At 52.8% G+C, this 24,541-nt stretch overlaps 1 protein-coding gene and 1 pseudogene across 1 annotated transcript in view; both read right to left on the bottom strand.

The window, feature by feature from the left end:
- The window catches only part of PKNOX2 (PBX/knotted 1 homeobox 2), a 241,302-nt gene that overhangs the window by 170,920 nt on the left and 45,841 nt on the right, over positions 1-24,541 (bottom strand). The window contains exon 2 of the mRNA XM_054592777.1: positions 6,916-6,985. The gene's annotated coding sequence lies outside the window, so the exon portion shown is untranslated. The remainder of the gene's footprint in view (positions 1-6,915; positions 6,986-24,541) is intronic.
- LOC129086304 (40S ribosomal protein S4, X isoform-like) overlaps positions 20,141-24,541 on the bottom strand; it is an 86,433-nt pseudogene continuing 82,032 nt past the window's right edge.

Below are 24,541 nucleotides of genomic sequence, written 5' to 3'. Positions count from 1 at the left end.
AGCACGTGTGCCTCACGGGCAGCAAGTGTGCAGCTTAGACAGGGAAGGGCGAGTCGGTGGGCAGACGAACAGGTGAGGGAAGAATGGAGGGATGGGTAAATGGGTGGGGAGGGGAGACGGGCAGGCACAGGAGCTTTCACCTGCTACGGGTGGATCCTGGGGCCCTGCGGGACCTGCCCGTGTGCCCAGTTACTTTGTCCTCTGATGAGGACAAAGGAGCCCCAGTTCCCTCAGCAAAAACGACAGCTTCCTTAGGATCTATGCAAGAATGTATGATAGGAGACACTGTCACCTGGTACAGGGCCCAGCACACAGAAGGGATCAGGGCCTTCCCACCCTGCAGGTAAAGGTAACGGACAGCCCAGCAACTCTGCAGTCTCCACCGAAGTCAGCTCGTGATCCCCAACCACCACCCATCCCGGGGCTTGAGGGCCCACTAGACAGTGCCTCCCCATCATTCACCCTCTTCTCCTCGGTCCATCGTTCCACTTTCTTATTCAACCAACTGTGTAGGGTGCCTGTCATAGCCAAGCCAGGCACGATTCTAGGTACTGGGATTCGGAGAACAAGGCTCAGCCCTTAACTCAGTCCTTAGGAGAGACAAACAACCACGACTGAGGTCCTGGGATGACACAGGGGACAGGGAGTGCAGCCGTGTTTCAGGAGAGGGAGGCTCTGTAAGGAGGTATCACGGCGGGATATTTGAGCTGGGTATTACAAATGGGGCAGGGGAGATCTAGGCCGAGGGGATTCCAGACAGAGGAAACAGCAGTGCGAAAGCATGGAGGTGTGAGGCTAAACAGGGCATTTGGATGATCCGACATATTTAGGTGTTGGGGTGGCAGAGTGCCCATGTGTCCGAGCGTCTATAACCAACGGGGAAGAGGGAGCAGCAAGGACGTGGGAAATGACCCTGGACAAGTAGACCGGGTTGTGCTGCAAAGTCCGAGGTCCGCCAGGCCAAGGAAGCTGTAGACAGCGAAGGGCCTCTGGGGTGATGGAACACCGGCGTGGCACAGCCAGGTAGAGCAGCATTAATTAGGCTCCAGCTGTTGTAGGCACAGCGCGAGGCCCCTCCAGCCCTATGTAGGAGGCTATCCTAGGCAGACTCTGATGGTACGTGAATGGAGGAAGTATTCTCCTCTTTGATTCATGCAATCATTCCTGGAGAAATGGCCAATTTTGGAGCAATTTTTCCTCTCTGAAGAGCCAGACTGGCTGGCTAACAGCAAAGGCAAGGAGAGAGGTTCCCACATCACCACCGCATCACCGCTGGTCCCCCCCACTGCCCACCCACTGCAGCCAGAGCTACTCAGAGCAGTAGGTGAAAATCCGCAGCCCCTCCTGGGGATTCAGGAAGAACATGAGAAGGGATAATGGAGCCATAGAGGAAGAAAAAAAGGGGGGGGAATCCCTCAGGCTGGACACAGATTTATGACTGTCTGGATTTCCAGTGAGCAGGAAAGAAAGGCAAGGTGGGTGGTGGCAGCCACCTTGCAGTTTTCAAGCCCTGCTCCAGCCTCTCTCCCATCCCGCCTGCTGCAGGGATGCCCCTCCCGGCCATCCTCTCCCGCCCCTCCCCGCCCTCCGGTCCGCTTCCCAGGTCCCCTCCAGAAAGGTTTATGAGAAGCTGCAGGCACAGTCACACCAACCAAAAGGAGATTTAATTAGCAAAATCTCGTTAGGCAAACGAAATTATCCGTAAGACAATAGTCCTCTGGACAGGGGGTATGATTAAACAAAGCCATTAATTGAGAGAGTCGCTTTGGCAGCTCCCAAGATGTGTGCATCTCTGGGCAGCCTCCACTCGGGTTCCTTGGGCCAGAGGAACAGTCTCCGCCTCCTGCCACCTGCCCCACCCCCTCCCCACTTGGTCTCCCCCTTCCAGAGCCCAGAGCCCCTTCAGTCGGGGCTGCAGACCTCGGCATCTCATCAGCGGCCTCTCCGCCACCAGATTCCTGCTAAAGTGCCTTGATTGCATAATGTCTATTTGCATAATGTAAATTGCAATCTCCTAGCTCAGGAGGCAGGAATCGCAGAACAGCCATTATTTTTTACCACTCCACAAAAATTCTACATTTAGAAAGCAGATTTGCAGCTCAGAAAGCCGTATAAATCTGAATCTGCCAGAAATGCCATTAAATCACCCCAATTAAGCCGGACCGACGAAGAGCCCCTGCCACCGTTCTCTGCACACGCAAGGACTCCCAGCCCAGATGGAGGCCACGGCAAACCGGAGGCTGTGGCAGCAGGGCAGGGAGCAGGAGCTGGGAGAGGCAGGAAATTACGTCTTGTAAACCTTGGCACACACCCCAACATAGGCGCCCATCAAGACCAGGTAGAGAAAGACTTCTCGTGGGCAATCTGTGTACAGACTTTTTTTTAAAAAAGATTTTATTTATTTATTTTTAGAAAGAGGGAAAGAGAGGGAGAGAAACATCAATGTGTCGTTGCCTCTAGAGTATCCCCTACTGGGAACCTGGGCCCACAACCCAGGCATGGGCCCTGACTGGGAATTGAACCAGTGACCCTTTGGTTTGCAGGCCGGCGCTCAACCCACTGAACCACATCAGCCAGGTTCAACCTATCTGCAGACTTTTAATTTATGGAGCAGGAGAGAGCATATGAGAAAGGAGCCTGCACCTGTAGCAAAGGTAGTGGGGCATCCAAGGTGCTTCACGAGGGAGTGAGCCTCCCCTGCCTTGGGCAGCTTGTCAATGGCCTGTTCTCCTCCCAAGTCCCCTCCAGCCAGTCGCAGAAAACTGAGGACAAATCCTGCTCAGGCTGAGCTGGGCTGGGATCTGAGCTCCTTTTCAGGGCTGTTCCCTGGGGGTCACTGGGGAGAGGCCAGTCATGGCCTGGAAGGGGGCATTCCCTCTGACAGCCACTCGCGATTCCAGCTTCCCCGCAGTGCTCTACCTGGCTACTCTTTTGCCTCTTTATTGCTCATTCAATATTCATTTGTCAAAGGGCAAGATGCTAATGTGTATTATTAAAATATCAATAGTTTATGAGTGAACTTTTATGGAGGGTACAGTTAAAGGAAAGATTCTTGACCATCTACGTCAGAAGCGATGGAGAGGAACACTCTCTCCGGCTCCGCTTTTTATTTATTTGCGGGTGGATGAATGAATGAACGCTCTGAGCAGCTGTTGCGTGCAGGAATGGCTCTGCTGCTGTCGCGTGCTGGACTCCGTCTGATGCTACAGCAGCCCTGGGAAGCGTGTGCAATCCCATTTTCAGCATAGAGATGAGGAATCAAACAGCAAAGGGATGTGCCCAGGATCCTAAGTCACAGGCTGGGATTCAAACCCAGCTTTGGATTTCAAACCCAATGTATTATTCCCCCTCCCCAGTTGGAGCCTTGAAAATACAAACGATCTTTCTGTTTTCATCTGTTCCCTTTACCTGCCCAAACTGGACATTTGCCTCCAGACCAAAGTTTCACTGCAGGGGGAGGAGGGAACAGAAAATCGTTACACGCTTCCACACAGACCCATTTCAAGAAAGCAGGCCCCCACTTGAGACATATCTAAGCAGATCCCCAGAATCTTTGGCGCACATTTAGAATCTCAGAACTGGGGGGTGACATTGGAGATGATGGAACCAGACATTCCCATTTTACGAGAGAGTCAACCGAGGTTCTTGCAGCCACACAGGAAGTGGTTTCCTAATTTGAGTTCAAGTCTGTCCCTAACTCTCCCTGTCACTTATTCAGGTATTTCTGGTGTTCTCTGAGCCTCTGCTCTTCTCTATAATACAAAGCTAATAACAGTATCTCATAAAGTAGTACAACGATTTGATGAGAAAATGCAGTCAAGTGATCACTTAGCTTGGTGTCTAGCATGTAGTAAGCGCTCAGTAAATGTTGGTTATTGATATTACTATTAAGCTGACTTGTGGAAGACTCCAAGACTCCCCCCAAACGCCAGCACCTTTCCAGCAAAACCCAGCTCACCTTTCCCCTCTTCCCTGCCTCTCCCTTTCTGCATCAGACATTCTCAGATCTGGGTCCTTTGGGAGAATGGACAAGTTCTGCGTCCACTCTTTGGTTGCTTGAGTTTCGTTTCTATGCCCTTAAGTGACAACAAGGCATTCAGGGCACTAAGATTCTCTTCCAAAATTCAGCTGCATCTGGACTCGAAAAATGACAAAGGAAAAGAGCCTGGTCCTTCAGGGACACCCCCCTGCCCCAGGATATAATGTGTGTGGGGGGGGGCAGGAAGGAGACAGGGGACGGGGGGCAAGAAGGGAGGGCTGCTCAGGCCTCCCGCCCCCAGCACAGCCCCAGCAGCCTCTTAAGTCCTCATCTTCAGCTGGAACATACCCAGCTTGGAAGGCCACAGAGTGGGGGTGTGGGGAGCCCTGGACAGGAATGAAGTGGTCAGAGGTCCAAGTCCCTCTGTAGTCCTGCACGTCAGACTGTGGGTTGCCAACAAGAGCCACGCTGGCAGAGATGGACTGAAAGATAGAGGCTTCCTCCCACAACAGGGCCTCAGACACCGGCATGTCCTCGGGGTGGCCCACCTCGGGAAGAAGCCTAGCGTGGCCTCAGGGGATCTCCAAACCCAGGCGTTCTGTGGGCTGAGGGACAGTTTCACTATCTAACACGAGCGTTTCTTTAGCCTGTCCTTGAAAACAGACGAGGCCACGCCGTGCCAGGCCGCACAGTTACCAGCTGTGGGGGATCGTGTTCTCCAAGTGGCCGCAGCAGCACACGCCCGCCCCGCACGCCCTTCGGCGCGCTGCCGCTCTCCTGCTTGGGGTCGTGGTGGCGGAGTTCTGCGTTCCCCTCTCTACACCGAGGAGCCCCTGCCCCTGCCTCCATCAGAACGGGGTGGAAGTGACACTGCCTGCGTTCGGGGGGCAGGTCACAAAAGGCAACGGCATTCCCTCCTGGCTCTAACTCTGTCTCAGGAGGTGCCCCCTGGCATTCAGCCGCCAGCTTGTGAGGACACCCAGCTACGTGGGGAAGTACGTGAGCCTGGCTGATGGCCCAGCTAATGCCTCAGCCAGAGCTAGTATCACTCCCCTGAATGAGGAGCCTTTAGGTGATTCTAGCTCCCAGATTTCTATCTGCCCCAGCTGAGACCCTGGACCTGGGGGAACAGGGACCGGCTGTCCCTCCTGGGTCCTGTTTGAATCCCTGCCTTGCAGACGACATGAGCACCACGAGCATTGTTAAGTCACCCAGTTCCAGGACGCTTTGTTACACAGCTGTACCCACAGGCGCACCGCTGAAGTTAAATAGGAATTGTTGCCATTCCTCAGTCACATGCACACAGGTCATGGTCCCCTCGCCGGGACTCCAGGCTTGCAGGCTGTCCCCTCCTCCGCTGGTCCCAGGCCCGCTGAGCCTGCCTCTCCGCATCCTCTCCCCCCACCCTGGAAGGATCGTTTGACTCTTCCCACATCTGAGTCCTGGGACCTGAAGAAACCCCTTTCCTCGTTCCTCGGTGCGGGTCAAGGCTGCGTCCCGGTGGCCAGGGGGCTGTTCCTGAGCGTGGGTGGCCCAGAGGCCTGGCTGCCCTCAGGGACAGGGAGAGAACATGGAGACCTATCTTCCCCACACACTCCGCTCTCATTAAGGTTCACGCTCAGCTTGTTCCCCTCGTACTTGACTTGACTTACGAGGTCCCTCTAACCTCCGGTGCGAGGAGGCATCGATCCTCACCAAGGTCATTATCTTTCCACTCTGGCTCCCTCACCCCAGCCCTGTCTCCTAGGTCGGCTTTCCTGGAACAGGATGGGGGGAGGCACCCTTCCCACCCCCGGGGCCCGGGGATCCGACCACTCCAGAGCCCGGGCAGGAGAGGAGGTGCCCCGGGAGCCGTGGCCGTCAATCACAGAGGCGACCGGCACTAAATCGCAGACCATTAGGCGGGAGGGCCGGCGCCCTGCTCACTCACCGGGCAGCCATCGGCAGGATGTTAGACGATCGCAGGGCGGCCATTCTTATGATTTATTCAAATACTCATTACAGTCAATCTATTTTTACACAGAGGTGAAGATGTGTGCTGATAACGGTTAATCATTTATAATTCCATGGACTGGTTGGGAGCCAATGTACTATCAAAGTCGTAGCAGCAGCTCGGCCTCCGTAGCCCCAGAAGCAGTGTGGGGGAGCAGGGCAGCCCAGCCTCCCAGCTCACACCTGCGGGGAGGCAGCCAGGCTGCAGGCGCACTGGGGCCCGAAGACCTCCAGGAATCCCGGGCCACCTCCAGGAGCTCCCAGCCTGGGGCGGGCCGGGGCAGCGGGGCTCGGCATGGGAATGCAGCAGAATTTCAGAAAAAGGAGAAATCGCTCCAAGCTGGAGTTAAACAAAGAAGGCTCCACAGAGGAGACTGCACTGAGGCCGGGTCCTACCGGTGGCTGAACCTCGCCCAGTGCGAGAACTTTGCCGAGTGGGAGAACCAATATGAACCAGTAAGCACATGTATGAGATGTAGCGTTACTGTGTAAGGGAAGGGAAGCGGCCAGAGGTATTTCCTTGGCCTTCTTCACCCCATCCGTAGATACAACAAGGTGTAAAAGCAAGGACAATGACCTTAGCCCAAATCCCCTCTCTTGGACCCCCAGGCTTAGTCCACAGATCACAGGGGCCAGAGTCTGGGTCAGCCTTGCAACCTCAAGAGCTTCCCTCTCCAACACTTCTGACACACAATGCAGCAAGGCCACCTAACGCACAGTCAATAGTCTAATTAAATAGAATGTTACATTACAGAGCATCTTTGTCACATTCAGACTTACTCTAATTAGAGGTCCACTGTAGTTTGTATTCTGACTGGCCCATTGTTGAGTGTTTTCTCTTGCACAGTGCACAGTGCATGGCTGTTAAAGATCAGGTTCGGGGCTGGTCTTTAACCCTCAACCTTAATGAGTCACCATGGAGAACGCCGATCAAATTTACTTACAGTTCACAGTCCCTCTTCTGAGGAGCGGCATGGAGGACAGAAAGCCTCGGAGTCCTGCTCCAGACTTCACCTGTCGATGAAAGAAAACATTTTTATAGACTGTGTATGATCCTGCTGGGAGCAAGAGCCAGGGGGAGGCTGACGGTAAAATCAGAAGCTGGTTTGGCCCAGGACCAGAGCCAGGCCCGACAGCCCTGCGCCCGTGGTGCTGCGTGCGCAGGTCTCCCGGGCGAGGGACCCCGGGTGCAAAACTGTCATTGGGAGGCCGCTATCTGGGACAGAGATGGGATCACTCATTCTCTCTTACGTGCCTGTTGCTTCAGTTTTCTTTTTTTAGTTCCATCCTCTTCCCTATAGAAATCTCAGAAAGAGGGGCTTATGGCTGCGGGGAGCCCGGAGCTGACCGAGGCAGCAACCCGTTACTCGCGCCTCCTGTCTGAGAAGACCCCAGGCAGGGGACAGAGCTGAGCAGCCCCTGTGAACGCCATATGTAGGGAAGGCTGCAAAAAAACCATGAAACAAACAACCCAACGAATGCTGTTTTTTATGGCAAGAACATGGAAAGGTGATGTAGGAGGGAACTTCCATGCAACGGTGAAGAGCCTCGTTGGGCTGGAAGGAAAAGAATATGCGTGGAGAATAATCAGGCAAGACCGGGAAGACTAGCCACGTGACTGCCTTTTACCCACTTTCTGGGATAAGGCAATGAAAGCCAGGGCAAGAACGAGGGAGACCCAGCATGTATCACCAGGTGCCCATGCCATGATTTACACTCGCGAGGCACAGCAGGAGTAAAATCGACAGGTCCTGTTATAAAAGTGCTCCCACATCACTGGGGGAATAAGATTAAGCACATGAACCAGCAGCAGATAAGACAAGACTATATAGAAAGTAGTGCTGAACTGTGAGGTAGAGGCTGTAATTCTCCCTCCAGAGAGTAACGAAGGCAGCGAGCGCCAAGCACTCAAGGAAGTTACTAGGGGGTGGCAGAAGCTGGCTGGGGTCTTGGAGGGCTGGATGGAGAAGATGTGGCTGACAGGAGGGAGAGAGCAGGGAGGCAGTCCCAGGAAGCATGAGGGGAAGCGCGCGGGGCCCCGGGACAAGGCAGAGGCCGGTCAGCCTGAGAGGGACCAGAGGGGGACTAGCCCTGAGCAAGCGGGACGGGCCAGAGCACCCGGGGCTGCGAGTGTCAGGGAGGCTGTGCTGGGCTGTGAGCTTGCGGAGCCGCCGAAGTGTTTGGCTTTTTAATTATAGCTGGTATATAATACTCTATTAGTTTCGAGCGTACAACATAGCGATTTGACATCTACATACCTTACAAAGCGATCCCCACAAGTCTAGTAACTCTGTTACTGCCCAAAGTTACCACCGAGGGCTTTTCAGCAAGGAAACGGCACGAAAGAGAGAAGTCCTACCACCAATCCCCACCTTTAGTATTTTCCTTCTAATTAAGACAGAGAGGCTTTATTTGAACAATAAAAAATAAATAAATAAGTAAAAAATAAAAAGGAAGACAGAGTGGCTTCTTGGAAGAGGTGGAATTTCAAACAGAAGACTCAGGCACGGGGTGTAGTGTGATGTGCCCATGGAAAGAAAATGTCCCTCTCGTTCACAGTCATGTCCACCAGGATGAGGCACTTGCTCTGGGGCTGTCCAGTACCATCTGCATGACCTCAGAGACAAGAGCAAATCACTGATGGCATGTCTCTGAGGACAAGGACTGTATCTTACATGTCTCTACAGCCCCCGAACCTAGCAGAGCATCCAGCACACATCAAGTCCTCACAAAAAGTCAGTGGAAATGTTTAATGATGGACTCTCCTTATTCCGGCCAGATTCCACAACCAGCATCTCAGCCCCAGCCCCCAGCCGGCAGCGGGCTCCCGCTTCTGTTCTTCCAAAGTGCTGCCCCACTGCTGCTGAGCATACGGGATCTCAGCACAGGAAGTCTCCAGATTGAACTGAATGGAGTGGGGCTTTATCCCGGCCTCTGGGCCTGTCTGTCGAGACAACAGCGTGTCTGAAGAAGATACGGCAGACTTGCCATTGGCACGCAATGCACAGCTGGGAAGGATGGTAGCTCTGCCGGAAAGATGGATTCCAGAGGGTTAGAAAGCTTTTAACGAGCTGAAAGGATGGGCCAAAACTAAAACGTCAATTTTTCCTCCATCAGTTTTTGTTTCTTGCACAATAATATCATGACAGCCATAAATAAAATAACTTCAAAAATAAAGTAAAATTGCCTACAATCCCATCACTCTAAACCATCAAGTCACTTTATGTCCACATGAAAATCCATTTTCATTTTTTACAGAATTCTAGAAAAAAATTTAACAAGAATATACACACCAATTCCTACTCTCACATTCAAAAATCAATTGCAAAAACATAGAATAGGGTGACTTGGTTTATTAAAAAAAAAGTGGGTTGAGTTAAACACAAGCTCCGGATGAGCCCAGGGCATAGTGCTGTTGCCAAACCCATAAAATGAGATCTTAGGTACATTAATAGCCGTACTGTGACCAACCAAGGGGTGAATGGTCCCCTCACTTTGGGTTTGTTGGTGCAATTCTGGCACCATATTTTACTAACTTTGACAGTGATGAATAGCAGAGAGGTGAGCAAGGACATCTAGTAGTTAAAGTACCGGAAAAAAGTTCCCTAAATACAAGTGCAAGCTCTGGAACCAGATTGCACAGCTCCAGCACTTCCTGGCAGTGTGACGATGGGCAAGTTACTTAACCTCTCCAATCCTCAGTTTTTCATCTGTAAAATGGGGCTAATAAGGGGTCTGTCTCAGAGGTTAGTTGTGAAGACTGAAGATTTCATAGACTGTCAAGTGCTCAGCAAGCGGTACCTCGGCACAAAATAAGCACTTGTGGAATGTTAGCTACAGTTGTTCTTATTTTCATCCTTAGGAGGCTGTGCAGTAGAAGATACGAAAGAAGAAACTAGAATTGCACCTTCATTTGTTCCTCACTAATGTTGTTCACTGGTCCTAGAAATCCTGGCTAAAGCAGCGACCATTCAGCCACATGGGGGTCCTCCAAATGTCTGAAGAAACTATGAAAGAGAAACTGCGTTACTCTGGACGATAGGATTAGGACTAGCTAATAGATGTTAGAGGAAGCCAATCTTCAGTTCCATATAAGAAAGAATTTTCTAGCAATGAGAACCTTTCAAAACTGAGTTAGGTTTCCTCTGAAGATAGTGAGCGCACTGCACCCCCGCCCCCCGCCCCCCCCCACCCCCAATGGAAGGAGAACCCTGCACGGACTGAGAAGCTGCCGCGGGGCCCGGTCTCTGGATGCGGCTCACCCATCGGTCCGATGTTAAAAAACATGAGGAGACTGAGAGAGTGGACAAACTTATATATTGATAAAATATTAATCGTGTTTTCTTCCACCATCATTTCATTAAGTAATTCAACCCCTCAAGGGTAAGGAAAGGAAAAAGAGCCGCCCTCTGCATTGAACAGAGCTCCATGAAAACTATTTACAATCTGTGTCTGCTTCTCTCCCCGCATCACACACCCATGTATCCGTGTACACATATGTACACAAGTGTACAGGCAACCTCTCCACACACTGTGCTTGCTCTTCGCGCGTGACCACGAGCCAATAGAAAGTCTTCCCCGACTGGCGCTGACCATGGACCCCGCTGGGGAATCATCTGCATGTAAGGATATTTCAGGCAATTCCAAAGCCAGCAGATTGTGGTCCTGGCAGGCAAGTGATTGTGCCAAATCCTTCTGATGAGAATCCATGCCATCATGCAACCAGAATTTAAACTAAGGCTTGTTTTAATCACCATGAAAATAAAATGGAACCATAAATGAGTTTGACCACTCATGTTATAAATACGAGGACATTTGTGAAATGGCAAATAAGGAAGGAGCTGCTGAATGCTCGTATGTCTGGGAGAGAGGCAGGGAGAGGGGCAGAAGAAAACTTCCGTGGGAGGCAGCATGTGCTGAGGGGCAGCGGAGGGGGCACCCACGAGGCTCATCCAGGTGAGCTGGAAGGATGGAGAAAGGTGAGCCATGGGCCTAACACAGGAAGCAGCAGACAAGGCATTGCAGACACGGGTCTGTGCCCTGACTCAGTCACTGACTTACTACCTGGCACCAAATGCTTGGCCCTCAGGCAGTGACCTACCCCGCACTGCACGGGCTTCCTCGGAGCCTGGTGAGAACCGATGCTAACCCCACACCCGTCCTCGGTCCCCGGGCCATGGGCTGTGCTGGGCACCCAGCTGCAGAGCTACTAGCAAAACGTCCCTCAGTCCCATTCTCCAGGCCCAGGACTTTAACCCTGGGCCTGTGCCTGTTAAGTACGGGTGTGCACAGAAGGCCCTGAAAGAACTGTTGGCCCTGGTGGGCTGACCCTAATAATTTTCCTACATGGGAGAAGGAACTGGAGACACTCGTTGGCAGCGGATGGGAGTGAGAAGGGGACAACCCCCATGCGCAGAGCAGTGTGGGCTCCGCAGAGGACAGAGGAGCTGCTCACAGGGTCCCGGCCCGCCTCTGTGCACACCCTCTGAGGCGTGAACACGCCAAGACTTGCTTATTCTCCACCAGGAAGGCCACTGCTCTTCCTCCCGGCCCGGCCGCTGGGCTGCCTCAGGCTTGCTTTCTCCTCCCGGGCCCCTGATCGGTCCCCCGATCGGTCCCCCGGCCTCCAGCCTCTCCCCATTTTTGCCCCTTCACAACCTCCCCCCGCCCGGGCTCTTTCTGAAACGTACGTTGATTGTGTCCACTCGTCCTCAGGACCCCTCGATGGCCCCCACTGCCTGGCAGAGGCGGCCAGCCGGCTGCCCCTAGGCTAACTCTTCCTTGGTCGAGGTTCTTGTAAATTCTGCCAACATCTAAAAAGTAGGAAACCTCACATTTGAAAATCCAGATTTCTAACTTTTCCTAAGGACCTGGATGACCCGATGAGGCCAATCCTGCATTTCCGCGTGGCACGCACTGACACAGAGTGCCAGCTGCCCCCTTTTAATCAGACGCAGGTCCTCCTGTTTGACCCAGAGAGAGAAGCCAGGTGTCACCCAGAAGTCTCTCCTGTCACAGGCCCGTCACAGGCCTGGACTCCTGGAGGCTGACGCAAGCTGCCTGCTGGGGAGTCTCGGGTTCAAGGCGACCGCATGGCTGGGTCAGGCAGAGCGGCTCATTCTGTTCCCAGCTGCAGGCTGACAGAGGGGGTCCAGAGAAAGACCAGCGCCGCCAGACAGGCCCAGCCCCTGTCCTTCCCTCTCCCCTGGGCGGCTCCTCCACTCCCTGCCGGGAGAGAGCCTGCGGAGGCAGGGGGCTAGTCTCCAGGAAGGCCAAGGGCTTCAAGGCAGGTGCTGAAGAGACCCCACCCCCTTTCTTCCCGAGGCCCCACCCGCACGTCCAGTGTCTCCCCACCCCCAACTCAGTGGCGCTGCACCCCCTCCCTTTATTTCCATCCCACTATTCCTATCAAAGCCCTAACAGCACATATTTTGTTAATTGTACAAACCTAATGGGGGAATGCATTGGCAAAAAAGGGTAATGGCCATCAGACCAGCAATAAAACAAAATTAATGGCCCATAGGAAGAAATCATGTCCACTTAATCCCAGCTCTGAAACTCTAATAGAATAATGGAATACCAGCGGAGGGTTTTTCTCTCTATGTAGATTGCTTACACCATGTTAATCACTTGCAAAGCAGGCCACATACCACTCCGGCTCACATGACCCTCCAGGGAAAGTAGCAGACCAGAAACATTTAGTGCAAAGCTCATTACTGACACGCACACCGCAGCAACACCTCCCCTCTCCCGCCCTCCCCCAAGCGGCTCTGGGACAGCCAGGGGGAGGTGTCACGGAGAGCCATCAGGGTGGCGGGCTGGAAAGCAAGCCACACAATACCTAATAGCAGCAAGCATTGATTGAGTGCTTACTATGTGCCAGGCACAGGGCTCGCTAGGCACTTCCTGTGTGTTGTATGAACGTGTCCCATTTTTATCCTCTGCAGTCTGATAAGGTAGCCACTAGCCACATGTGGCTTTATAAATTGAAGTCCTTATTAATTAAAATTAAATAAAATGTAAAGTTCAGCCTTCACCCTCACTCCGCAGACACTTTCCGAGCACTCGACAGCCACATGTGGCCAGTGGTGGTCGTCCTGGAGGCTCGGATGGCGACCACTTCCTCCGCTGCGGAAAGCTGCCCAGACAGCGCTGCCCTGGAGCGCTGAGCCCATTTCACTCCTGCCTGTTGAACAGATTTGGACATCGAGGAGCAGAGAGGGGAGGCAAGCTCCCCAGGCCGCAAAGCTGGCACACGCCTGAGCTGGGTTCTGACCCGGGTCTGACTCAGTCTGGCTCCAGAATCCCCACCTCACACACTATTTCCATGCAGAAACAGCAGTTGAGGCGACAGGAGGGCCTTTGGGGGAAGTTGGCCGAGTGTCTCTTATGTCCTCTGCCCTGCCTCCCCCAAAGCAGACAGGCCCCAGGGCTCCCCCAGGAGCCGGCTCCGGGGGTTTCTCAAACCCAGGAAGGTCAGCTGGAGAAGAAAGAGCTTTACAGGTCATCTAACCCAGCTCCCTTCCATTTAGGAATGAAGAAGTCAATCCAGAGAAAAGCTGAGGGGTTTGCCCCAGGTCAACCAGAGTTAGGACTGTAATCCAGCTGCCCTGACGGCCAGCCCTCGCTGGCCAAGGAGGAGGACAGAGCAATGCCCAGGGTCCACATGTGGCCACAGGGTGAGAGAGGAAAGGGGTGTCTCTCCAGCCTTTCTGGAGAGTCCTGGGCCAGGTCTGAAGAGGCCAGCAGGGGCCCAAGGGCACTGGGCTCTGCGGAAAAGTGCAAAGGGAAGAATGAGGGGCAGTTTGGGGGCCTAGAAACTGCAGTGATTAAAAGCGTGGCACTGGGTTGGTACTCGGTTTGGGGAAGACAGTGTAACAGTACCTATGGCAATTAAAAACGCACAGACACTTTGACCGAGCAGCCCCAAGTTGAGAAAGTAGCCTACAGAAAGGAAAGCAGCCGTGCCTAAGGGTAGCAGGGCAGCTTCCAGAGCACGAAGATGCACAAAACCACCTGGATGTCACACCCATTGGGGAAAGGCCAGGGAACGTGGGGTGTAACTATCCCGTAAAAAGAGCAAATTCGATCTGTACCTTTTGCCACACAAGCTGGTCATGACGCTCAAAGTAAGAAAAGTAAGGAGCAGAGTGATAGGTGCAGTGTGATTCCATTTGGTGAAGACAGAGAAGACTCTAGAATGAGTTCACGCTTTGCACGTGCGTGTCTGAGCACAGATACAGTGGAAGGAAGAGCCTGGCGCGTTCAGGTGGGTGCTGAGGCGGGAACGGGGGCGGAAGGATGAAGGCTCACCACTTTTAGCATTTCTTTGCCTTGTTTCTGGTTGCAGTGAGCACTGCCATTTTTGTAAATTTTTTTTTTTAAAACCTCAATTTAAAAATTAATTAATAAAGGAAAGAAAAAGAGGTTGGACTTGAGAGGCAGCTGGATCTGACTCCAAATCCGCCTCATGTCCTAGCTGTCCGGTCTTGGGCAAGTTCCTGAATCTCTCCAGTTCCTGGTTTCCTCACCTGAAAATTGGGGATGATACCCTGAAAGCCTGGTGCTGTGGGGAGACTGACGGGACTTAGAGCGACCCAGTAGCATGGGCCTCTTTATCAGCATCGGGGGACACCTGGCCAGTACACAGCCCTGCCTCCTGGGTCGGCCCTCGCGGGCGATCTCACACTTCATTACGTACTCTCAGGGGCCCTCTATTTTGCCTTATATTATGGTTTTAGTGTGCAATCACCCTGCTAGATTGTAAGCTTCTTGTGGGCAGGAACAGTGTCTTGCTTATTTATTCATTCATTCAGTCATCCATTTATTCCATGTATGATTAAGTTAATAATAACTTCATAATTATGTCTTATGCACCTGGCACTGTGCCCGACATTGGAGATACAATGACGAAGAAAACAGGACAGCCCCTGCTTTTATATAGAGCTCACACGCTAGTGGAAAAAACAGTCTATAAATATATTGGAAGTATATGTATATACCATATCATAGATATAATACATATAATGTCAAGAAGGGATAAGCACAAAGAAAACTGCAGCATGGTAAGGGGGCAGAAATGACCTGAAAGGGAGGCAGACTTTAGAGAGAGGGGACAGAAAAGAGGCTCCAGAGCTCTTTTTTCCCTGAAAAAGTGCCCTTTGTGGCATGGGCCATGGACCCAGTGAGATCAGTAGCTGCCGCAAAAAAAAGTTAGTTTAAGAATAAAATAAAAATAGACTTGAGCAAAAGCAGAGAATAATAAAGACACCTAAGAACATCCCTCCACTTCTGAGTTTACGCTCAGAACAACTGAAGGCAGCGGTCGGAAGAGATCAGCAAGAGCCAAGCCAGCGTCCACCCCGGATGAATGGACTAACGCACAGGTGACATGTCTGTACCAGGGAGTATCACTCAGCCTTAAAAAGGAGGCAAATTCTGACACATGCCACAGCACGGGTGAACCCAGAGGACGCTATCCCAAATGAAATAATCTAGTCGCAATAGGACAAACACTGTATGATCCCACCCACACACAGGAGGCCGCTAGAGGGGGCAGCTTTATAGAGACGGAAAGTAGCATTTTCATCTCTGTGGTGGTTGTGGGGCGGGGGGGGGGGGCGGGGGGGAGGATGGGGAGTTATGATTCAATAGACACAGAGTTTCAGTTTTCCAAGGTGAAAAGAACTCTACAGAAGGACGGTGGTGATAGTAGCACAGCACTGTGAATGTACTTCCTGCCACCGAATTGTACATTTAAAAATAGTTAAGGTGGTAAATTTTATGTGCATTTTACCACAACTGATACACAAACACACACACACACACACACGCAGGGGTGGGCAAAAGTAGGTGCATAGCTGTGATATAAATAAATAATACAACAATAAATAATAATACAAGAATAAACTGTGTTTTGAGCACTCAACCATAAACCTACTTTTCCCTACCCCACGTGTGTGTGCTCCGCCACTAACTTCTTCCAATTTCTATGGAAAGAAAACAAAAAGAGCCTGGGCTGAAGAGCGGGAAGAGGGGCAGCCGAGAGCAAGGAGAGGCTGTGGGGACCCAGGCAGAGGGAACGGGAGCCCCGTTCCCCGAGCCAGAGTGGGGAGACCACACTGCCGCGGGGAAGACCGCCAGGAAGGCAGGGGCCAGGGACGCCTGGGTCCGGGGGACTCCAGAGGGTTGATGCTGGACAAATGAGACACGATTTAGGGTAGCAAAGGAACGGAAAAACAATTTTTTAACAGGTGGTTGAGAAGAAGTTGTCAGGAGAGAGCTGGGCCCCTCTCTAGTCTGACATGATAGGATCAAGGGAGGCAGCCACAGCAACAAAATGGTGAGCAGGGATTCCGGAGGGGGAGGGACTGGGAGGGGGTGGGGCTCGGGGGCCCCTAAGCTGAGGCGCAGCCATCCGCCTGGGGGGCTGGAAAGCGGTCCAGACAAGCCCAGGCACAGCCCCAGTCTTTACTGCCCTTTGACATTATGCGCGTTACCCTAACTCTCTGGGCCTCGATTTCCTCATTTACTGAACCAACTGGCTGAATCAGAGCAAGAAGAATCCAAGGTTTAGGGGTCCACAAACCCCTTGAGATTTTTACCCAGAATGGTATTGGTGTATATATTTTTCTGTAGATCCACAAATTTTACCAAGATTGCGAGGCTGCCCAAATCCCCAGAGAGGTTAAGAATCAGTGAAGAAGATACTCACTAAGCTCGCATTCAGCTGGGAAGTTTTAAAATGCCAAGAAATCTTGGACTAGATACCAATAAATATTTGGGCCTCAAATAAATCAAGATGTTTATCCTGCCTTGCCTGCAACATAGACATATTTTTAAAATGAACTGAAATGATGATATACTTTGAAAAGTTAAAGTTATTTTTTGTGCCAGTAAGTATGGTTGTTGTTTCACAGAAAGCAGGCGCAGGCCTGTGCGGGGCACAGAGGCGAGCGGAGGCGCAGCCCCACCCGCCCTCCAGAGCTGCGGCAGCGGCGCCCGGGCTGTGACGGCTGCTGGCCGCCTCGGCTGAGGGGAAGGGGCCCTCCACTCAGCCTTGTGAGACGGGTCTGGGAGAGAAAGGAAGGTGCAGCCTCCCCAGGGGCTGTGGCCCAGGGCAGTCTTCATTTTGCATCACTGTGTGCCTAGCAGTCCTCAATTTGCACAGGACTTTCCTTGGGAGGAAATTTTCAACTGTTTGGCTCTGAAAAGTGATGGAAGGACGATGTGTGAAGAGGAGGAAGCACAGGCAGGGGACAGTGTCTGGCCACCACAGCGCAAGGCCCAGACTGAAATGCCACATAAGGACCGAGCGGGGAGTCACTAGGGCAGAGGGGCCTCAGCCACGATGGGCTGTGCCCACCCAGAGGAGCCGGCCCAGAGGCGATGTAGGAGCTAGTGGGTCGAAACCAGCCACGGGTGCACCTGGACGGAACCTTAGAGATCGTCTGTTTTGGCCTCCTCCTTTCACATTTGCAGAAGTGGGTTGAGAGCGGTAGAAGCCAGGCCAGGGGCGCCTTTGTCCTTTACCAGAAGGGTTTTGAGTGTAGACCTGTTACTGGGTTGGAGAATCCAGCTCCCTGCCCTCAAGCGGCAGAAGAGAGACAGACACCAGGGACGGAGGGGTTCGGGTCATCTAGCAGGTATGCGGGGATCACAGAGGAGGGCCTCCCCACTTCCAGCAGGTATGTCCGGACAGAAGTGAGGCAGGGGTCAGCCACCTCCCCTGACCAGTGCGGGGAGGTGGTGGAAATGTTCACTCTGACGTCCACGCCCAGCCAATAGCCACCCACATCTCTGAGAAGGGTGCCCAGCATGGTGGCCGCCGCCAGAGGGAGCCTCCCAGCATCCCGCCCCCACAGGGACAGAGCCCCTCACCACAGGCCAGCTCCGGGCCCCATGGAACATGGCTTTCCGAACAGCACTTCCCACTCGTTATCCCTAACTCGTCTCCGGGGGCTGGGCCCGAATATCGTTTCAAAAATAACTTAACAGGCCCCAGCTTGTTGAATGGAGGTGAGGCCGACGTGTGCCGCACAGGCTGAGTCGGAGGGCCCGGCGCGGCCGGACATCTGGGATGCTGGCTCTGTGCGGAGGGTGGCTTAGCGCAGGAGGCCGCCTCGGCTGTGTCCCCACCTGGGTCCCGGATCACAGTGGGACGCTGGAAGAGCATTTGTTTCCAATTGTTCTGAGCCACTAATTTGGCTCCAGGGTGTCACACCAATCTGAGAACAAACGGAGTAGGAAACTGTGCCTCTCTTGAAGGAGGCCCCATTTCTCCATAAACAGGGGAGGGCGGGAAGGTTTCCCGAGTTCAGCGCAAGTGCGCAGCCTCCAGAACAGGGCTGGCCGCTTCCCTCGCCAGCCGGAGTCACCCGGCTGCACTGCCATCTGCCACACCTGCTCATGGCTCCTCCGAGGAGCCTCCAGCAGAGGACGGATTACTCTGATGGCAGGCAGATAAAAAACGGGATCCCTTGCTAGCAGTAACTACCCAGAACAATCTCCCTCCTGAGCAGCTGACTGTCTCCACCTGGTACCTGCCAGCAAAAGCACTGGCGGGTGTCATGGGTTGGCATAGTGGCTTCTCCTCGTGCACGGAGGGTAAAGAGGGGACAGAGGGGACAGACGGGACAGGGAGGCCCCTCTACCTTGTCGCAACTCTTTCTGACAGCATGAAGAGCAAGAGAGGGCTCCCTCCAGGGCTAAAGGGAGGGAAGAGCAGGTGAGCCCGGGGCTGCCTCACGTGCTTCTCAAGACCCTCTCTCCGAGGCCCTTCTCAGGGGGAAATTGCCTCCTTGCGGCTTAAAATGACCTAATCAGAGACTTTCCCTGTGACAGGGCTCCTGAACAGGAGTTGGTAGATACAATGCCTTTACCGAGCGCACCGCTTCACCCACAGCCTCCCAGGAGGTAGACTTTAGCTTTTATTACAAAAGCGCCTTCTTCGCCAGCATGTGGTTTAGCTAGGCCATGGCCCCGCAAATCCGACCCAGTATAAACATACTGGAAAAAAACACGAAACAATTTTTCAATATCTCCAAGCAGTCAAAGTACACATCATAAAATCTTTGCCCTAACACTCATGAACCTTCTCATAAGGGAAACTCAGGGCTCTTAGAGCCTCTTTGACTTCATGTGCATTTCTAACAGGCACAGTGTCTGGCACCTTGGGCCTCAGCAGATTAGAAGCAGTAAGAGAGGAGGGGGCTTGGGCTTCCCCCGAAGGCCCACTGAAGCCATGGAGGGCGGGCCGAGGAGAAAACACCACTGAAAGGTCTAGGTTAGTCACTTAGGAAGACAGGGAGCATGGCCACTGCTTAATCATCCGTGGAGCCCTGTAAGAAGCAAACCGTCTTTATCTGTCTTGAAAATCTCAAGTGAGTCTCCTCCTCGATGCTTCCAGGCTGCTGGGTTCTTCCTGCAGGTTGTCCTGAGCTTGTTCAGAAGCTGCTTGGTTTCCTTCCTGGTTGGCTCATTCATTCACTCACCAGGCACTGATTCTTATGGATGCTTGGGCAGTGCCGCAAGGCATAAAGCAAGACAAAAGGACATCTTTCAATGCACACACATAGGCACACATGTGCATATACAAGCACACACATGTATATGCATATATGCATATGCACACAACACATAATGCATGCATGCACATACACACATCAGGGGCACCTATTCACATTAGGTGCTCAAGAGGTGCATGTTGTACAGATGTTAGAAAAGGCACGTGAAGGAGGAGGAGCAACCAGTCAGGTTGTCCTTTGACCCAGTCCCAAGCTACTCGCATGAGAATCTCGGTGGGGAGGGGATGTAGTGAATCAGGAGTTGACTAAAATGTCATCTTACCAAAATGTGAAACGGTTCCCCCAGGACAAACAAAAGGGCAGGACAGCATCAAGCCTGGAAGAATGCGGACAAGGTTGTCCGGTTCGCCCTAGAGAAAGGGGCCACCCTCTGCGGACTCGGCTCCCCAGGAGGAAATGAGCCGTTTGGAGCCATCAGCACCCGGAAGGCTCCCGGCCCCCTAGGCAGCAGGATCCAGTTTTACTTAAGGACTGGCCCGCCTACCAGACTGACTTATTTTTACCGAATCCTTGGAAGGAAAGATTCTGGTCAGTTGTCTCTCTCCAGCCTCCAGCCGACCATCCAAAATCACCGGTGTTTTCTTCACAGCCCCTTTAGGTCTCTGCCCAGGTGCCCACCCAAGGAGACAGCCAGCGGCTCTTCATCCGTCCGCTCCAGCCCCGGGACAGCAGCCCTGGAACTGTCATCATTCTGGGGACACAAGGTCTTAAAGAGACTCATATGGGATGGTAGGGGAGAGGCTGGGACTCTGGCAATCTGTCCTGAAGAATTCAGGTTAATAATTTATATCTGCATTAAAAAAAATCTTCTGAAACAAATGGCATACGGATTGTGTGACATTTGAAGGAAATTTGCCAATGTTGCTCAGTAAAGCGTGAGAAAGATATGCAGCCCGTAATAATAAGTTACTTAAACTCGGAGCACTAAATGATTTATTAATTGCCTTCGAATCCTTTCCAGCTACAACTGAAACCAGGAGTGTGGCCACATTTCACATACCAGTGCGTCACGCCTCCAGCGCCGGCCTGCACGGCGCCCGGTAGCTACCAGCCCGCTTTTGCCTGCCCCCACCCCTGCAAAGGGACCGGAGCAGGCCCGGGGCGGGGCGGGCTGCAGTGGTCAGAGAAAGGCAGATGGACCCCAAACACATCCCATCCCACTGCGCTTCTCATATGAAGGTCCCATAATACATAAGCGTCTTGCCTACAGGTCCTGTCCTCTGGGGTCCCCTTCTTGTCCACCTCTCTCACAGCCACCAGTGCCACGCCCCGGCGTCAACATCAGTCCTGAGAGAATACAGGCCCCGGGCTTATGGCCCTGAGTCCTCTCCAGCAGTCAGGGGTGAGCCAGCGAGAATTAGAACAGAGCTGAGAAATGGAGCACAAAGGCCTGCCCTTTGGGACACGTTCACTCATTGGGGACTGCCAGGCTTCTGCTGTTGTGCCCACTTACTGGCCTTCTCCCTGTCCCTGGGGCTCCAGTCCCCTGGCTTCCCTGTCCCCCCAGGAGCTCCCACACTCAGGCCGCTGCCCGGAGCTGCTGGCAGACCCAGCTCTGCCTCAGGACTCACGCCCGAGGGGCTGTGCTGACTGTCTGATCGGAGGGATCGTCACCTACAGACCAGACGCCTGTGGACGGATGGAGAAATAGGGCAAGGTAGGCCCCCAGGAACTGAGTGACTGCGCATCACAGGGACTGGGTCCACGGGCAGCTCGGCTCTCCAGGCCTCCTCGCTTCCCCCGCAGGCTCCCGCCAGTGCGCGCCCGGAGCGGGGCCGCCTTCCCCCATTTCCCACGTCCGCGGACCACCTTTGGTTCTGCCTCTGCCCTCCCCCTCGTTCCCACACCTAGCCGGGCCATCTCACCTCTAGAACATTTCTCAAATCTATCCCTTGTCTTCTCCATAATTCAGAGCCCAGGGCTGAAAATCAGCGCCTCTTCCCAGAGGTTTTATGGGATTCACACAGTGTTTCTGGTTTGGTTTGGTTTTTAAAAAGGTAATATGTAACATCATTCAAAACTCAAAAACTGTATAAAAGTATACACTGAAATATCTCCCTCTCATTCCTGTCTCCCATTTGTCCAAACAAACACAAATGTACATTCTTGTTTCCATTTTCTAGGCACACTTTTCTGAACCTTGGTGGATTTTTTTCTTTTTCCACTTAATATACTTTTGGAGATCTTTCCATATCAATACAAAGAGGGCTTCCCCATTCCTCCTTTTAAAAGCATAGTATTCCATTGTCAGGACATTTGGAATGTTCTTTCCAATTGTTTGCTATTACAAAATAATGTTGCAAATAATAATCTTAGCACATATCATTTCATACATGTACAAGTATATCTTAAGATCAATTCCCCATTATGTAATTGCTGAGTCAAACAGCAAGTAATTTATCATTCTGATAGTGCCAAACCGCGGCCTGCCAATACAGAATGATAACAAACTTCTTGAATGTTGTCCATTTAAGACACAAATGATTAATGCTGTCTTGGGATGGTTTTCATTTGCATTTCTCTTATTTTGTCTAAGATTGAACATCCTTTTCACATGTTATGAGTTGTTTGTGTCTTCTTTTCCACAAATAGTCTGTTTGAATTCTTTGCCCATTTTTTTTCTATTGGGCTTTATTTTGTTGTTGATTTTTAGAAACTCTTTGTATGTTAGGGAGAATAGCCCTGTGATGTGAGCTGCAATTTTTTTTTGCAGTTTCTCATTTGTCTCTTGACTTCTCTTCAAGTATTTTGCAGGTGCTTTTTAAAATTTTTATTTGAATTCCGACAGGCCATTTGCCACCTCCTCCATCACTCCCACGGTTTTACAGCTGACTCACTTCACGGCTTTTAATGGCCAGCACGGACACCGGGACAATGCCTGGAACTGTGGCCCGCACGGCGTGACCCAGAGGACACCGAGCCTGAAAGCAGGGCTGACATCCAGGGGACGACAGAGAAAGACCCTGGGTGCTTCTTGATGTCATTGAGCCACCAAATCCATCCAGCCCTAGAGTGATCCTGGTCCTGAGCTTCATAACATAAAAGAAAATAAATTCCTTACTGTGTGAGACACTTGGGGTTGGATTTGCTACTACTTTCAGCCAAAGGCAGTCTCACTGGCACACGCCCAGAATGTCCTTGCAAAAGTCTGATCCTTTCCAACCGACCCCCACAGCTTCGGAGGCAAACGTTCTAGAATGTAAGCCTGACAGTGACCCTCCCCTATGTCAATGCAGGGCATAGCTCCCCATCACCTGCAACATAAGACCCCAGTGTCTCAGCCCTCAGCCCGTCCCTGTGCACGCCTCCCTTCTTGCCTTGCTGCCTCGCACCCCCACACTGCGGCTCACCCTGTCCCCCGCCCTCCTCCCCGGCCCATCTAGTTCCAGCGCGGTCCGCTCCACATCGCCTCCTCCGGGCTTGTTTCAGGCCCGGCCCGGCCCCACCCGTCACCGCCAGGCAGCATCCCGCACTTTCCTCTGTGGTTGCTCATCTCCGCACCGTTTTACAGGCCTGAGTCCCCACCCTGCTCACTTCTGTACGCGTCCCATGAAGACGAGGACAGTATCTCGCCCGCTTCCCCAGTACCTGGATCAGGGCTGGGCACAGGATAGGTGTTCAACTGGTGTTTGCAAACCGGAGCGGAGCTCCTGCTCTCATTTCACGTGTCCCCACAGACGCCACGCAGACCTCCCGCAGCCCAGGTCCTCAGGACCAGCGCCTCCTACCCGAGTCCATGTCACTCTCCAGAGAAGCTTGGAGAAAGGCCCCATCCCAATGTGCCCGCTCTGAGAAGCAGGTGCACTATTAAATCACCAGATTAATCAGGGCCATTTGCCTCAGGCCAGTGTCCGCGATGCTGAGCCAATCACCTACTTCAACAGAAAGTCGGGGTCTGGAGCTCGGTTCCTGGCCACCTCATCAGCTGTCGTACTCAGGGAAACGTCTTCCGTCCTCTGGGCCTCAGCTTCCTTATTTGGCCAAAAGGGACGAGCAGGCTTCTGTGAGGGTGAACTGAGCGTAATGTCTCGCAGACAGTGTGGGGTGAGTGACGTGTTATTTCCCACCGAGAGCTGAAGCTAGCCCCGAGGTAAATGAGGAGGTCCACGTGCAGCAGACCCCGAACACGTCATTTGCCGGCTCAGACACCAGTGTGGGGACAGCACAAACACGCCTATGGGGGCAACCGGGGAGAGGAGAGAGCCAACATCCTCTGAGCCCCACCCGTGGGCCAGCCAGGGCCGCGTGGTGTGTACCTGCCACCACAAACGCGCACCACAGCAACTCTGCACGTTGCATTTCCGTCCAGCTCCACGGAGGAGAAAAGCAAGGCTTAGAAAAGTTAAACAACATGCCCAGTGTGTCCACAACATGAACCCAGTTAAATGGGGGAGTCGGCAGCTCAGCCCAGCCCCGTCTGGCTCTCACACCAAAGGCCTTTCTACTGTCTCTTCTTGCCTCCAGCCCACAAATCCAGGATTTATGTTGCTGCTAATAAAATGGGAGGAGGTGACCGCGGAGGGGAGAGGAAAGAGGGAGATCCAGAAGTGAGAGAAAGGGGGGAAATGGGAGAGTAGAGAGAGAAACTCTTAGAAAAGACTGTTCTCATATCACCAGCACGCCTGTGTGTGTGTGTGAGACTGTGTATGTGTGCCTGTGTGCCTGTGTATGGTCTGTGTGCATGCGTACGTGCCTGTGTGCGACTCCATGTGTGTGACTCTGTGTGACTGTGTTGCATATGGGCATGTCTGCGCATGTGTGCATGTGTGTGCCTGTGTGTGTGTTGGGGGAAGGAGATAAGCTTGCACAGACTGGCCTCCTGCCGACTTCTACGCACACTCACACCCTGGCCACGTGGAGCCCAAACCTGCCCCATGGGAACTCCGCATGTGCGCAGCAGTGTGAGACCTCACCTATCAACGTGCCTCTTAACAAGGGTCCCCTGTGGCAGACAGTCCCGACCAGCCATGTGACATCAGTGCTG

Source organism: Pteronotus mesoamericanus, unplaced genomic scaffold, assembly GCF_021234165.1.
Source record: "Pteronotus mesoamericanus isolate MK-2021 breed Mesoamerican mustached bat unplaced genomic scaffold, CSHL_Meso_final scaffold_371, whole genome shotgun sequence".
In the NCBI taxonomy this organism is placed as follows: Eukaryota; Metazoa; Chordata; class Mammalia; order Chiroptera; family Mormoopidae; genus Pteronotus; species Pteronotus mesoamericanus.
The sequence above is the reverse complement of the archived record's forward strand: the minus strand, read 5'-3'. Positions and strand labels throughout refer to the sequence as shown.